Source organism: Kryptolebias marmoratus, linkage group LG22 (genome assembly GCF_001649575.2).
Source record: "Kryptolebias marmoratus isolate JLee-2015 linkage group LG22, ASM164957v2, whole genome shotgun sequence".
Taxonomy (NCBI): Eukaryota; Metazoa; Chordata; class Actinopteri; order Cyprinodontiformes; family Rivulidae; genus Kryptolebias; species Kryptolebias marmoratus.
In genome coordinates, this window is record NC_051451.1 from 7,408,934 (window position 1) to 7,423,735 (window position 14,802).

The 14,802-nt window shown below is 40.9% G+C and overlaps 1 long non-coding RNA gene across 1 annotated transcript; it reads left to right on the forward strand.

Annotated features, from left to right (window-relative positions):
- Positions 1-3,721: 3,721 nt before the first annotated feature.
- On the forward strand, positions 3,722-4,431 carry LOC119616666. Its single transcript, XR_005232630.1, has 3 exons — positions 3,722-3,778; positions 3,877-4,146; positions 4,238-4,431. It is a non-coding gene; the product is annotated as an uncharacterized LOC119616666 (long non-coding RNA).
- The last annotated feature ends 10,371 nt before the right edge of the window (positions 4,432-14,802 follow it).

The following is a 14,802-nucleotide window of genomic DNA, read 5'->3' on the forward strand; positions in this document are numbered from 1 at the left end:
CTACAAGTTCTCATAGGCATTAAGGTTTGGGGAGCTTCCTGAACATGGGCCCAAAATTTTAATGTTAGTTAGCCATTTAGTTTATTAACTAGTAGCTAGTGATCTATCATGCTGGAAAACAGATTGTTCATTACTAAATTGCTCTTGGAAGATGTTTAGGTACCATTCTTTAGCCATGGTATCTAAACATGAGTGAGCCCACTCTCTTAGCTGAGAAGCAAGCCTACACATGAATAGTCTCAGGATGCTTTACTGTTAGTGTCACACAGGACTGATCGTAGCTCACCTGAAAGAAATGTCTTTCTCCTCATCCTCAGCAGTTCGAATCCTGAACCTTTAGCAGAATATCAGGCTGTCTATGATGTTTTTCGTAGAGAGAAATGGCTTCATTGCTGCCCTTCTTGACACCAGGCCGTGTTCCTAAAGCCTCTGCCACATTGTGCATCCAGACCCTCTCCCACCTGCCTGGTGGTGTGCACTGGTGATGAATCAATGTTAGAAAATGGTCCTAGAACTTGCTGGACTTTTTAGGCACCCTGAAGCTTTCTTCACACCAACTGAACCTTCCTCCTTGAAGCTCTTGACGATTTGAAAAATGGTTGATTTAGGTGTGATGTAGGCCTATGTAATAGCAGTGTCTTTGCCTGCAAAGCCCTTTTCGTGCAAAGCAATGATGACCGCAGGTAACCATAGTTAACAGAGGAATGACAATAATTTCAAGCATCCCCCTCATTTTGTAGCAACCAGTCTACTATTCATCAAAAGTCTCACCTGTGTTAACGAGAGGATCACTGAAATTATGTCAGCAGGTATTTTAGTGGCAAAAATTTAGTGGAAATGGATTTTTGGAGAATAAAATTATTTTCATGGCAATGAGGGACTTTGAAATGACTTGCAATTAATTTGGTTACTCTTCATAGCACTCTGGAGTATCTTTAAATTGCCATCATAAAAACCGAGGCACCAACCTTTGTGACAATTAATATTTATGTCACTCTCAAAACTTTAGCCACATTCACTAAACACTTCAAGCAGGGACCTTCCGGCTGCCTGGGTGTGATTTCTAAATGGACCAAGGTGGCGATGGGAGTTGAAGCCAATTCATCCCTGATGCGCCTTTGTGGTGCGAAGCGAGGTATAAGAGGTGTAACAGTCGACATAAGAAAAGGTAAGCTGACTTTGTGGCTTAATAATGTGATGAAGTGATGAGATATGGTCTGGGAGGCCACCTGGTCATCGGATTAATGAACAAACATATTTATTACAAAGGAAAGATCAATGATTATGCACTGCAACTTTGTATTTAGTTTTTAAAAAAATAGTTAACCACAAGGAGAATCACTAAGCTGAGTTAATTCATTATGAAAATGATATACGAGGGCAAAGTCCGTCCCACATTTGATGCTTTGCACTGAGTTCTGCTCTACGCCTCTTTTGGTTTCACGATGCTTGCTTCATTTCTGGTAAAAATGCCCAATACAGCAGTTTTAGATTGACAAGGTAGAAGATGAGTGTGTGTGTTTAAAAATTTGAACTGTTGTGACTCTCACTGTCATTCTGCATGCTGTGAACTAGACAGAAGTACAACAATTTGGTGTATAGTGTGGGCACGTCTCATGTGGTGTGTTTTCATGGATGTCCAAAAGAATGCCAACTGTTGGCCATGAACAGGTGGAGAGGGTGCAGTGACAAAGGCCATGTGGCACGGAGAGGCTGCCCAACAGCAAACAGAGCTTCAGAGGAATCAGAGCTGATCCTCAGGTTTAAGTTTAAAGACAGAAAAGGGGAGGGGTGACAGCTTGTAATAATCACAATGTAATAAAGCAACATGCTGATGGAGGAAAATGCTTCAGCTGTGCTGTTTGTCTCTGTTTTCTCAACTGAACAGTGTCCGTGTTACCATGCAAATGTATGTGTGCAGAACATAGACTGTGTTCATAGTGATGAAGCTAAGGCTGCTGAATCTATGTGGTTCCCTACACAATGGATGACAACCCTACTACCCTCTCCAGGACCTCCAATGACTTATCAGAATGTGGCAAGATTGCAGCAAATTTGAATAACATCCTGCAATGTGAAGGCAATCACGATGTTGCTACACATTTAATACTCACCAAATAGTTTTATTCTGCAATTTTCCACTTCTCCGAAACACTCTTTTGAACCATATCATACTTTCATACTTTCCACAATAATACTATCACACATATCCACAATCACACCACACTCTGGGTATGACTCTCTCTGACCACATCAGGATGCAGCTCCACACTAGAAGATCACACCACACCAGCACTGGTAGCATGTCTTTTGTAGGCTTTTTCCAAGACTTTGTCATAACTTGAACATTTCGGAACCATTTAAGCAGACAAGTTAAATAAAGCTTCGACTGCATTCTGATGCAGCGTCACTCTGCTGCCGCAGCAACTCTAACTTAGGAAATAAACTTTTAATACTTACTACAGAACTGAGCTAACACGCTGTAACTACTGTTACCAGAAAGGTTTGTGTAGTCACGTAGTGTAAGTGGGCAAAATACACCCATACCAAGCAAGACTCTGATAGTGGAAGTATCATGAAACAGATGCTTATTGTATAACATACAGGGGAAAACACAATGTTGAAATATCTTTCCAGCTGTATAGTCCATGATCTTAACAGATTTGCTAATTTATTGCCTGAGATCAATCTGAAACTCTGGATGCCTAGGTTTAACCCCTTAGAGTTTCAGCCTAGCTGTGTGGGACGAAACACCATCAGCATCATGAGAGGATGCAGGTGAAGGAGTTTTCTGTGCAGAACTTTGACAACATCGCCCTTCTTGCTTCTTTGTCCAGCAGCCCTGACTATGATGGGAATTCTGTCAACCAAGCCACGCCGATAGTTGCAGGCCCCCTTTTATGGATACACTCACACCACAATATTAAAGCTTGCTATGAAAGTTTTTTGCAAGCGTAAACCCATTGTGGACCTACTGTCATGAATGTAGGTGTGTTTTGTTCTTTGTTTGGGGTTTCTTGTTTGAGTCTGGTTTCTTGTTTTGAAATGTCTGTTGGTTTTCTGTTTCCTTGTCATCATTCACCTCCCCAGTAGTTTTCCATTCATGCCTGCCACGCCCACCTCACCTGCTCCTCGTTTAGTCCACAACTGCACCCATAATCATCTTCCCTCTGTCTTTAAAACCGGTCTCTGTTTTGTCACTTGTCACTGGGTCATTCCGTTTTGTCATGCTTGTCGTTTCTTTGTTCACTACCTTGCCATGTCATGCCTTGTTTTTAAGTTTGGATTTTGTTGTATTTAGGTTTTGCTGCCACATCAGCCTTTTGTTTTGTTTGTTTAGTTAAGTAATAAATTAAAACATGAGTCTGCGCTCTGGGTTCACCTCCGTCTCCACGCCTTATGACACCTACAGTATCATGCTTAAGATGTTCATAAAATACTCCTGAAGACCTTGCCAAAACCCTGTATCTACATTTTGACTGATTCATAGTGCAGCCCATATTTAGTGTGCAGGGGGCCTGATGTGCCTATGAATTACTTTCATTGCTCAGCCCTGTTATACAAATAAAACTGAACTGGACTGAACTAACTGGACTTAATATTGTGGTGATTGGTGTGTTTGTGTGAGTGCTTCCTGGTGGGCGTCTCCTGAGCAGGTGTACGGACGTCTCATCACCACTCCTCCCACACCTGTGACTGATCTAGCTGATTAGAAGTGGAGGAGTATTTAAGGCTGCAGTGAAGACCAGACCAGCGCTGGAGCATTATTTACCATGTGGTAAAGTGCAGAGCCTGAAGGAAACTTACCTGTGTTCTTNCGTGTACTCCCTGTTGTAATCCTAGTCTGTTTTTTCGTGTCTTCAAACCTGTGTTCAGGATTTCCTGCTCATCTGGAACCAGTCTGGTCTGCCTTCAACTGCCAGCCGCCAAATTAAGTACTCACCTGCCCAACTGAACCTGACTGTTCCTGCAACTACTGCCTCGTGGATTCTAAGACTGGTCAGTCGCTTTCTGAATCATCACCTTACCTGCACCTGGGAAATACTCACCGCACCTGGACCCCGCTCTCTGGGACCCACACCGGACCACCGCTGGACAAGGATCAATCTCGTCATCCTCTCTGTGTTCTGGACGTGGACCTGTTCAGTAAGAACTATCCCCGGGAACATTATCTGTGCCATACCTGCTGTTCCTCTCCTCACCGATCCCATACTCACCTTCATTCTCTGCTCCTCAGGTCCTGGTTCCGGTTTCCTCCTGTAAATACTCGTTACACTGTAAATAAATTCACTTACCGTTACCCGCTGGTTTCTGCGTCTGTCTGTGGCCGAACTGCTCACTTGGGTACTGTTCAGATCCTGACAAATATGGTTGACCTTAATGTGGAAACAAAGTTTGTTTTTCTTAATTTCATTAAACACCTAGTGTTCCATAAAGGAATGCATATTGCCCCCACCTTCAAAGCCAGAGTTTTAAACCCAGATCTTAGGATGAATAGGAACTGAGTTATAACTGTTTTATTCAAACTTTGTAAATGCCCTGATGCATGCTCAATAATCCAGGTAGAAAAATCTAACAAGGTTGAGTCAGGTCCTGTGGACGATTACTTCCTATATGATACGTTTTGTCTGAAAACTTGCGTATGTTGTGGGAGTTTCAGGGAAACTGAGGCGTTTATTTTTTAAACATTACGTCCCAGTGGCTTTCAAACCCAAAAATACACTATGGCAAAGACTGGTTCATTCCAAAGATACTGTCCCCTGGCACAAACAGGGTAACACTGTGTATGCTGTTCAGTGCCAGGAGGACTGTGATCAGTTATATATCAGGGAAACAAAGCAGCCACTGGCCTAAAGGATGGTCCAGCACAGAAGAGCAACATCATCAGGACAGGACTCTGCAGTTTACTCTCATCTGCAGCCAGCAGTCACTCTTTCAAAGATGAAGATGTTCATATCTTTGATAGAGAGGATTGCTGGTTTGAGAGGGGAGTAAAGGAAGCCATCTTTGTGAAGAGAACCCGTCCGGGGTGGAGGCCTCCGTGTTCAACTGTCCCCCTCCTACAATGATGCTATTGCGAGTATTACTCAGCCCTCTGTGAATAACAGGTGGCCATCAGGGCCCTAACAATCAGTTGTTAGGTTGATGGTCCTCTTTTGCATGAGAACAACTAGTTTTGGGTGTCACAACCAAGTGGCTGATTCACTATGTGAAGGTGCTGCTTATAAGGCTGAGTTTACTTGCAGTTTCTCAGACTGAAGTATTTTGGATGAAAGACAAAATGTACCATCTAAGAAGTAATCGTCCAGAGGACCTGACTCAACCTTGTTAGATTTGTAAATTCTGTTCCACTTAATCTCATGTGATAATGCAAGCTCTCACTAGATGTGTTGGTGCTTGGAGTATGTGTTAGGGATGACTACAGCTACTAACATACCAAATTTAGCTGAATAGCAATTTTGTTTGCTTGCTAAGGTTGATTAGCTGTGGTGGACAGCTTGAATGGAGCTGATTCCAAAAGTTAATCAGCTGTAGATGCACAGCCAGTCATTCCTTTCTAAGAGTTTCATCAAAATCCACCCAGTGGTTCATAAGTTATTTTGCAAAAGCGACAAACAAACTAACACATGCTCACAGAATAGTACTATCGCCCTTTTGCCTTCCGTAGCAGGTGATATTAATATTACTGTGTAATTGGTTGTGTGGTAAGACTTTCTTGCCAAACATGATTAGCATCATCCTGATTCATAAGACATTAGATTAAAAGGTCTGCTTCTTTTCAAGATGGTATGTGCGGTCAGAGCTGCAGTGTTAATGGAGTTTCACACCCTGAAAATGATCCCAGTTTGGTATTTTCTGACTCAGCTGCTGTTTAGCTGCTGCTCTCCTCATTAAAAGGGATCAGCCTTCATTGCTAACTTTTGGTGCAAAGATACTCAAGTTGCCACCGGCTAACAGACAAACCCAGGTGATTCCAAGTCATTAATGGCAAAATTTTAAACAAAGATCTTAAGCAATCTGTTTATGTTCAGAATACATAATGAAAGGATTGGCAGGTAAAACCATACAAGAATTTAAGTCTAAATCAACTGTTACATGTAGCTGTTTTTGTGTTGTTTTTTTAAGTTAGTTGGCTGTGACAACCGTGTGGTGATTTGGGTTTTTTCCTGTGTTTTGTTTTATTTCTGTTTTAGTTTATTGGTTGGTGTTTAGTTTCTGTTTTCTTGTTTTTCACTTTCTCATTCCTCCTCAGTCTATTTCTCTCTCTGCATTCCTGCCATGCCCACTTACACCTGTCAAAGCCTGCTAATCATGTCACCTGTCTCCACTTACCTGATTATCCTCAGCACTTTAAAACCCGGTAATTTCTGTCTATACTCCGCTGGTCCATTGTCATTGTTTTGCCTGTAGTCTTGACGTCTGTTCCTGGTTTTGTTGCTCCATGTCCATGTTCCGTTTGTCTTTTTGTTTTGCTGCCACGTCAGCTGTTTGTTTTCATTTTGTTCCTTTAGTTTAATAAATTAGTTTTCGTTCCTCTGATTATGAGTCTGCGTTCTGGGTTCGCCATCGTCTCCACCGATCCTGACAAACCGTCTTGAATTGGGTTGACTCCAAACATTAATCAGTTGTAGATGTGTATTTTCTGTGAGTTTTATTAAAATTTGTCAAGTGATTCATGAGATATTTTGGTAACAGTCACACACAGACATAGGCAAAAAAAAAAAAATGCCTTTTGACGGCAGGCGATTAAAAAAAAATACACATATTGATATGGAGTTTTTTTTTTCTTGTTACATGTTTATTTTTATGGTTCCCGGGCTTTTCCAGCTGCTGTTTTCCCTGCAGAACATCTTTTGGTTTCATCTACACTTTTTAATATCAAATGTAGATGTGTTTAAAAACCCACACACTCAAACAGAAAATTATGATGAAAGAGAGAGGGAAGAGAAGAAACTTATAATGAGGGGGGGTTAGAAATGGAAACTAAAAAGGAAACAATGACTGAAGGACAAGAGAGGGAAAAAAGGGAAAATGCGAAGAACAGAAAGCATTAAATTTGAAGAAAAGAAAGCTTTTGGAAGGGAATTCATGAGGCAGTGGTCAGTAATTGGTGGGTTCAAAAGTTGATCAGCATTCTTGTTGAGTGAGAATATCAAATGATTCCTCTAAGTAGGACACAAAGAGGCCTTAAGACTGTCCAGAACCAGAGAAATGAGGAGCACAGATGGTTTTCTAAATGAATTGTCAAAAGTAGGCCCACACTTATTTAACAAAAGAAGAATTTTGTTTTGTTTTGTTTTTTTAAGTCTAAGACCATTTCTACTGTATTATTAAAGTTAAGAATTTTTATTCATTTTGCATAGTATTAGTAAACATTGGTTTGATTATTTTTTGTACAGATCAACGCCTGAAGCTCTCCACTCAAGTGATCCCTTGATTTGTCTTGGAATGTCATTTCCAGATGATCATTGACTACAACAATTGAACTGAATTCATTGAAATGATACTCCACTTTGTGTCATAGTTGTAAGTCTTCTCCAGGTCCACAAAACACATGGAGACTCCTATAACCCCCTTAGAAAATCTCCAAGGATGAAGATCTGGTTGTTCCATTTGTTAATTTGTCATAGAACAAACACTGCTCTTAAATCTGAGGCTCAACAATCTGTCAGAACCTCCCTTCCAACACTCTGGAGTAAACTTTTCAAAGTATATTAGCCTTGTAATCCCTAGATAATTGGAACCCACTCTCCACTCCCCCTATTTAACCCTTCTGAAGCCCTCGTAACTCAAGAGAGGTGGAAAAGTAATTTTGACCCGAAGGCCACAGGAGGCTTAAAGATAACTGTTTTTAGGGACTACCACCGTGGTTTGTGCCTCCACAGGCATGATCCCAGTTCTTCATGCAAATTTAAAGAGGTGTGTCAACAACAACAGCCCTTGTAACTTACAGAACCTTCAGCATATGAGGGTAAATCTTGTCTATTCCTGGCACCCTACCACCAAGGAACTTTTTAACTACCTCAGGGACCTCTGCCAAGGTAATGGACTCGCCTTTTCCTGAGTCCTCAGACTCTGCTTCTGCAAATTAGGACATGGTGATTGTATTGATAAGATCCTTGATGTGCTCCTTCTAGTGTCTAAAAATATTGTCAGTCCAAGTCAGCAATTTACCATTCAAACCAAGCATAGCCTGCGAGGGGACCTGTTTTCCTTTTCTAAGTCATTAACCCTCTCAAGGCAGGCGTTGCAACAACATATCTGATTTTTCCTGTTACTAAAACTTAATTTGAGCCTGAGAGGGTTAAATGAGGTTTGCCAAAAAAAACCTTGAGGCTAACAAAATGTCCTTCTCTATGTTTTTTTCTGAATTCTTCTCATGACTGATGTTTTGTGACAGCAACCATAGAAGCCACAGTGATTTTGGCCATCCAAAACCTGTCAGCTGCTTCAAAAGCCTTCTGGGACAGCTAAACCCTAAGGCTTCTGTTCTTAGCTTGATGATCTCTCACCGCTGGTGTCCACCAATGAGTCTTCCAGTTGCCATTGTAAGAGACTTGAATAACCTTCTGGCCACTGCCCTTGGGAACACTATCAGCAATAGAGGCTCCAAACATGGCCTATTTAGATTCCATATCACCAACCTTCCACAGGATGTGAAAATAAAACTTCCCCAGAGATGCAAGTTGAAGATTTCACAGATATGGGCCTTTTTGCAGATGTTCCGAGTTCACCCTCAGTTGGAGGTTGGAAGCTAAGATTAAAGCAACATGGAGAGCTATCAGCCAGCTGTCAGAACAACAGAAAGGTGCAATGAAGAAAGACGTACCACAAAAATACTGCAATTTTTCCATACTTGACGATCTACCATCAATACCTCAAAGCCCTGGCTACTCACGTCAAGAGGCATATTCAAGAAGCAAAAACCAGGCGAAAAAACACGTTATTCTCCACCACACCATCCAAAGTGTACTCTCAGTGGCAGGAAATTAACAAGAGAGTAGATCTACCCAGAGCTGAGACTGAGCAGTACTGGAAAAGCATATGGGAGAAGGAGGTTCTAAGATCTAACCACAGCAATCTACCAAAACAATTAGTTTGTTATAAAACAATTCTCTTGTACCTAAATTCAAAAGCAAGGTTTGATTTTTATTATTGAGTTTTATTTTGAAGGGCAAAGGAACCACAATGTGTGTCGGAGGGAGCATGGCGGAGATTAATGACCATCTTCAGGTAGTCAGAATGATCAGTATTTTATGGGTTCTTACTTATTTTCTTGCATTTGCAGGTTTTCAGAATGGAGAGGATAGAAACAGCTTGTCCAAAAATGTTCCAAAGAAACTGGACCCATACATTTTCAGCCTAGATTATTGTAATTCCTTACTATCTGGGTGTCAAAAAAAACTCTTTAACAAGTCTTCAGTTGATCCAAAATGCTGCTGCCAGAGTTCTGATGAGAGTTACTAGTAGAGATCATATTTCTCCAGTTTTAGCTTCTTTCTACTGGCTCCCTGTCAAATTCAGAATAGAAAATCTTACTTCTAACATATAAAGCTCTCAACAACCAAGCTCCATCTTATATTAAAGATCTTATTGTTTCATAAATTCTTAACAAAGCACTTTGTTTACTTGTGGTTTCTAGAGTTTCCAAAAGCAGAACAGGAGACAGAGCTTTCAATTATCAGGCTCCTCTCTTGTGGATCCAGATTCCATATTTCTGTCTGTGAGACTGACACCTTGTCTACTTTTAAGACTAGGCTTAAGATTTTCCTTTTTGATAAATCTTATAGTTAGGGGTGGCTTGGGTTTCCTGAGCTATCCCTTAGTTATGCTGCTATAAGCTTAGACTGCTTAGACTACTGATCAAATTCCCTCACCCTGCTGCTGTCCTTTTTCGTTCCACCCTCCCCTTTTATTTGTGATTACTGCTGTCATTAACATGTGTCTTTCTTCCCATAGAAACTACACCTGGAACAATCATTTTCTGTTTCAGTCTAGGCAGATGGCTGGCCCTCCTGAGTCTGGTTCTGGTTCTGCTGGAGGTTTCTTCCAGTTAAAAGGGAGTTTTTTCCTTTCCACTCTCACCGATGTGCTGCTCAGGATGGGAGACTGCAACAAAGTGACAATTCATCTTAACCTTAATCTTCTGCCTTTCTTAGACAGATAACTTTTACTAATTGACATTTTTAAATGTATGTGAATACTATTCTACAGTGTCCTGAAACGACTTTTGTTATGAACTGGCACTATATAAATGACCTGAACTGAACTGACTCAATGACTCCAGAACAGGTAGGTGTTGCCAGAAATGGAGAGGAGAGAGCGGACAGGCAGGCTGAATAGCCTTATACTTTCTTTTGTTGCGAAGCAATAGAGAATATCATCCAGAGGATTTCTCAGAGGACCTTCAGGAGTGGAAGCAAAGTACACAGAGGAATCCACAGAGGAACATTGGTAAGTTTAAATCTAAGCTTAACAAAATGTTTAGCATAGCGATACACAGGAGGACTGAATTGAGAAGATCACTGAATGATGTTAACAATCTAACAAAGAATAGTGACTCAGCTCAGCCTTAAATACTTGATGAAGTCATCAGTTACAATTCGTGAAAACTGTGTGCTGCTGTTGGCTGTTGTCTGCACCGCCCAGTGGAAAAACGGCAACCTGCAGACACTCATCTTGAAACATAAAAAAGAGAAGGGGAGACTGGAAAACACTGGAATCCTGACAATTTCAGTGGCTTTTGTAGGTTTTTCCTTCTTTAACAATAGGGTACAAAAATCGTCTAAGTCAGTGATTGTTTAAATGTTTATGAATGTTATTCTCTCTAAATAAACCTCCTATATCTGTATGTACCCAAGTGTTAGCATCACATGATAAATGAAGCATGCTGTCTTTAAATAAACTGATAAAAATACAAACCGCTGAAGCTATTACCATCTTCAGCACACAGCTGAGTCTCTCTCACACAGATTCCTGTTTTATTTCTTCTTTAATCTCTTTTGTCTTCTTCTGTTTGTTATCCATTTCCTTTTGTATCTGTTCTGTCACTCTTTCTGTCCGTCTGCATTCAACTCTTTGTTCATTCAGCTCCCCCAGCCACATTTTTCTTCCTCGCTCTGTCTTTTTCTTGTTATCTTAAAAAAAACATCATTCTTTTCCATCACAGTAACTTCCATCTTCTTTCTTCCAGTTTCTTCTCTTTCTGTTTTGTCTCTTTGCTGTCCTTTTGTTTTTATATCTGCCTTTTGTCTTTTTTCAAACTTATCCTCCCGACGTCTCACCCCCTCCCCACCACCACCTCTCGTCTCTTTTCGTCACGGTTATAAGCTTCAGTTTTCTCTCTTTTTTTCCCCCCTGTCTAATGCTGCAGATTTTACCCTGATTTGGACTGACATGAACCCCGACAGACATAGTGTTGGCCTTAATTGGTCAGATGAGTGGGCAGCTACAAAGCACTGGGCCCTGAGTATGAAAACACATTTTGTGATGGTCAAAAAATAAAACTTTAGACAAACAGAAACATATTCTGAGGAGAAAATGACATTTTTTTACTATGATTGTCAAAAAGCCATATTATCCTCTTTTTTTTTTTCTAAATATCTGAAAATCTCAAGGACTGTCCCAGAGTGGGAACACAGCTGCCATGGTGATACATTCCACTTCCCATAACAAGAGGTCAAATCCCACAGGGTGATGTCACTGAAGACTCTGCTTTCCCTCCGGTGGCCCCTTAATGGAGTCACTGCAGATCAACAAGTCAGCTAAAAGCAAATAAAAAAAATTCATTTGGAGTGTGAATTTTTGTTCGCAAACAATTTACAAATTAGAAAATGTAGCACAAAACGATACTATGTTGCATGAAGGAAAACTTGCTGCTTGCCATTGCTGCTTCTGCAGGATTTAGGAGGGACACTATCAGGCAGGTGCTGCTGAACAAATGTCTTGATGAACTGATCGTTGTCAGTGTGAGCACCTCTATAAATGACCTCAGAGAAGAAACTCTTGCTGCCCATCAATCTGGGAAGGGTAAAAAGTAATTTCCAAACTATTTAGAGTCCATCATTCAACAGAGAAAAAATACATTCAGAAGTGGAAAGTATTTAAGATGGCTGCCAATCTTCCCAGGAGTGGACATCCCAGGAAATTCACCCCAAAGTCAGACTGTGCAATGCTCCAAGTAATGCTCCCTCTCAGACTCAAATAGCAGGTTAAAGTTCATGACATGACAATTAGAAAAAGTCAGAACAAGTATGGTTGGCCCAGTGGAGCAGTGGTTAGACCTGAGGCCTTCTTGGGTGGAGTTTGCCCGTTCTCCCTGTGCAAACGTGGGCTTACTCTGGGTGCTCCAGTTTTCTCCCACAGGCCAAAAACATGCATGTTAGGATAATTGGTAACTCTTACAATTGTCCCTAGGTATGAGCACAAAAGATTGTTTGTCTTGTTTTTCTCCATGTGGCCCTGTGATGGACTTGCAACCTGTCCAGGGTGACCCCCGCTTCTCGCATGGTGATGGCTGGAGATAGGCACCAGCTCCCTGCGAGCAGGTAGAGAAAATGGATGGATAGATGAAGCATGGCTTCAAACATGGCAGCATAATTTAGGCTTGTAAAGTTTCACGAACCACAAGACTTCTTTGGACAGATGAGACCAAATTATAGACAGCAGCTTGTTAAGAGAAAACCAAACTCAGCAAATCAGCAGAATCATCTCACTGTTAGCACGGTGGAGGAGGGCTGATGGTTTGGGCTCCTTGCAGTCATTGAGTTAACCAGGACCTCCTCTGTAGACCAAAGGATTCTAGGGTCAAATGTGAGACCATCTGTCTGACAGCTGAAGCTTGGACCAAGCTGGGTCATGATGAAACAGAACAATGATCCCAAACACAACAGCTAATCTACAACAGAACGGTTAAAAAAAAAACAAAAAAAAAAACAGAATCAATGTGTTGCAATGATCTAGTCAAAGTCCAGAACCTCAACCTGACTGAAATGCTGTGATGAGAGCTGAGCAGAAACTAATGTCTCCAAATGGTAATGCACTGCAGCATTGTAAAAACGAGTGGGCCACAATTACTCCACAACCATGTGAGAGATAAATAATGTTCTACAGAAAACCAATACTTATCGCTGCTAAAGGAGATTCTACATGCTGCAGGATCATGAGGATCAGTAGTTATTTTTTTTTACATAGCTTTTTCCATTTTGGCTTCATTTTTGTTTAATAAACTATAATACACAATAATGGAATCGGTTGGGTTTTTGTACAATAGAGGTTAGATTTGAATAATTTTACAACCTGGTAATTATCAGATTATTTTTATGATGGACTGATATGTAAAACCCTAGAACTGAAAGAGGGTAGACCTTCCTTTCCCCACGACTGTGTAAATGGCTACATTATTTGAAAATTACGCATTCTTATGTTAGAATTCAGTTCGACAAAGGACATGTCAGAAAGAGCTGACAGGAGGTCATAAAAGCACACGGAACGGAGAAAGATTTCTGGGCCACACAGTTGCTCAAACATTCAAGCCATCACATCTTCGTTAGGACTCTGCAACACGTGATAAACCAGCACATGTATGCACAGACGCCACCATCAGGTCAACGAACAATAATAAACAAATAATAAAGTCATTATGTGATAATATAAGAGTTAAAGCCAGTATTTCACTGGGTTGGGACTGTTGGTGACAAACTGCGAATGGCATTTGCAAACTCTGAAACTTTTGTCCCAAAATTTGCAGAGAGTTTGTGCAAATGTGTCATTCGGTGTGGCTTCGAGTGAAAATTTGGATATTTTCTTGCAATTTCGTGTCTCCAGTAACCCAGTAAGATCCTACATAACACTTTCATAAAATACCGCATGTCTGTAGGTGTTGAGATTTTTGAGAAAGTCAGTCAAAACCAAGAAGTCGACTTTAAGGTTTAGATTTGGACCAGCTGGGATAATGTAATGTGGATAATATGGCTCCCAGGTAAACGCAGAGTGATAATGTATTTGCTTGGGTGTGTGTGTGTGTGGGTGTGTGTGCTCATTTAAATGTACCATTTGCAAACTGAGCTACTGAACAGATTAAAATGTAACCTTAAGAAAAGTAATCACTGGAGGAATATCTATAACCGACTAACTTTGGACGTTAGTCCTATTCAAGATGGCCGCCACAGATACGTGACCTGACGAAACCAAATATGGCTATAAGTCAGTCAGTTTTACAGATGTTGAGCTCCAACTTGGTGTGGTAGTAGCTGAGTCAGTCACGATTCATTCTCAAAGTGCTATCCACTGTGTTGCATCTTCGCTTAAAAATTTAGCAATATATCTCATGAATCATCGGACAGATTTTAATGAAACTTATTAGATGAATATCTACAACTGAGTGACGATTGGATTTGATTCAAGATGGCTCAGCTAATCTACCATTTTGCCAGCACAAAGTAGGCTATCTATAATTTCCTAAAACTAATACATTTATTGAGGTAATAGGTGGTAGTAGCTGAGAGCTATCCTCAACACATACTCTGAGGATTAACGCATCTCGCTGGATTTGTCTCTGGCGGCCATCTTGGATTCAAACTTTGCGTGAAGGGCAGCGGGCGATATGCATACCTTCAGTGAATGCCAGGCTTTTAATTTGATCAAAATGTTGCTGTGAGATGAAACCAATCCTGCAGCCACATGAACCAACTGAGCTCTGTGTTCATCTCTAGCTGTGAGTGTGTGTGTGTGTGTGTGAGTGTGTGTTGTGGGCCAATAGTCACTCCGTTACACAATCTCTTTCAGTTTGTGAGCCCTGCC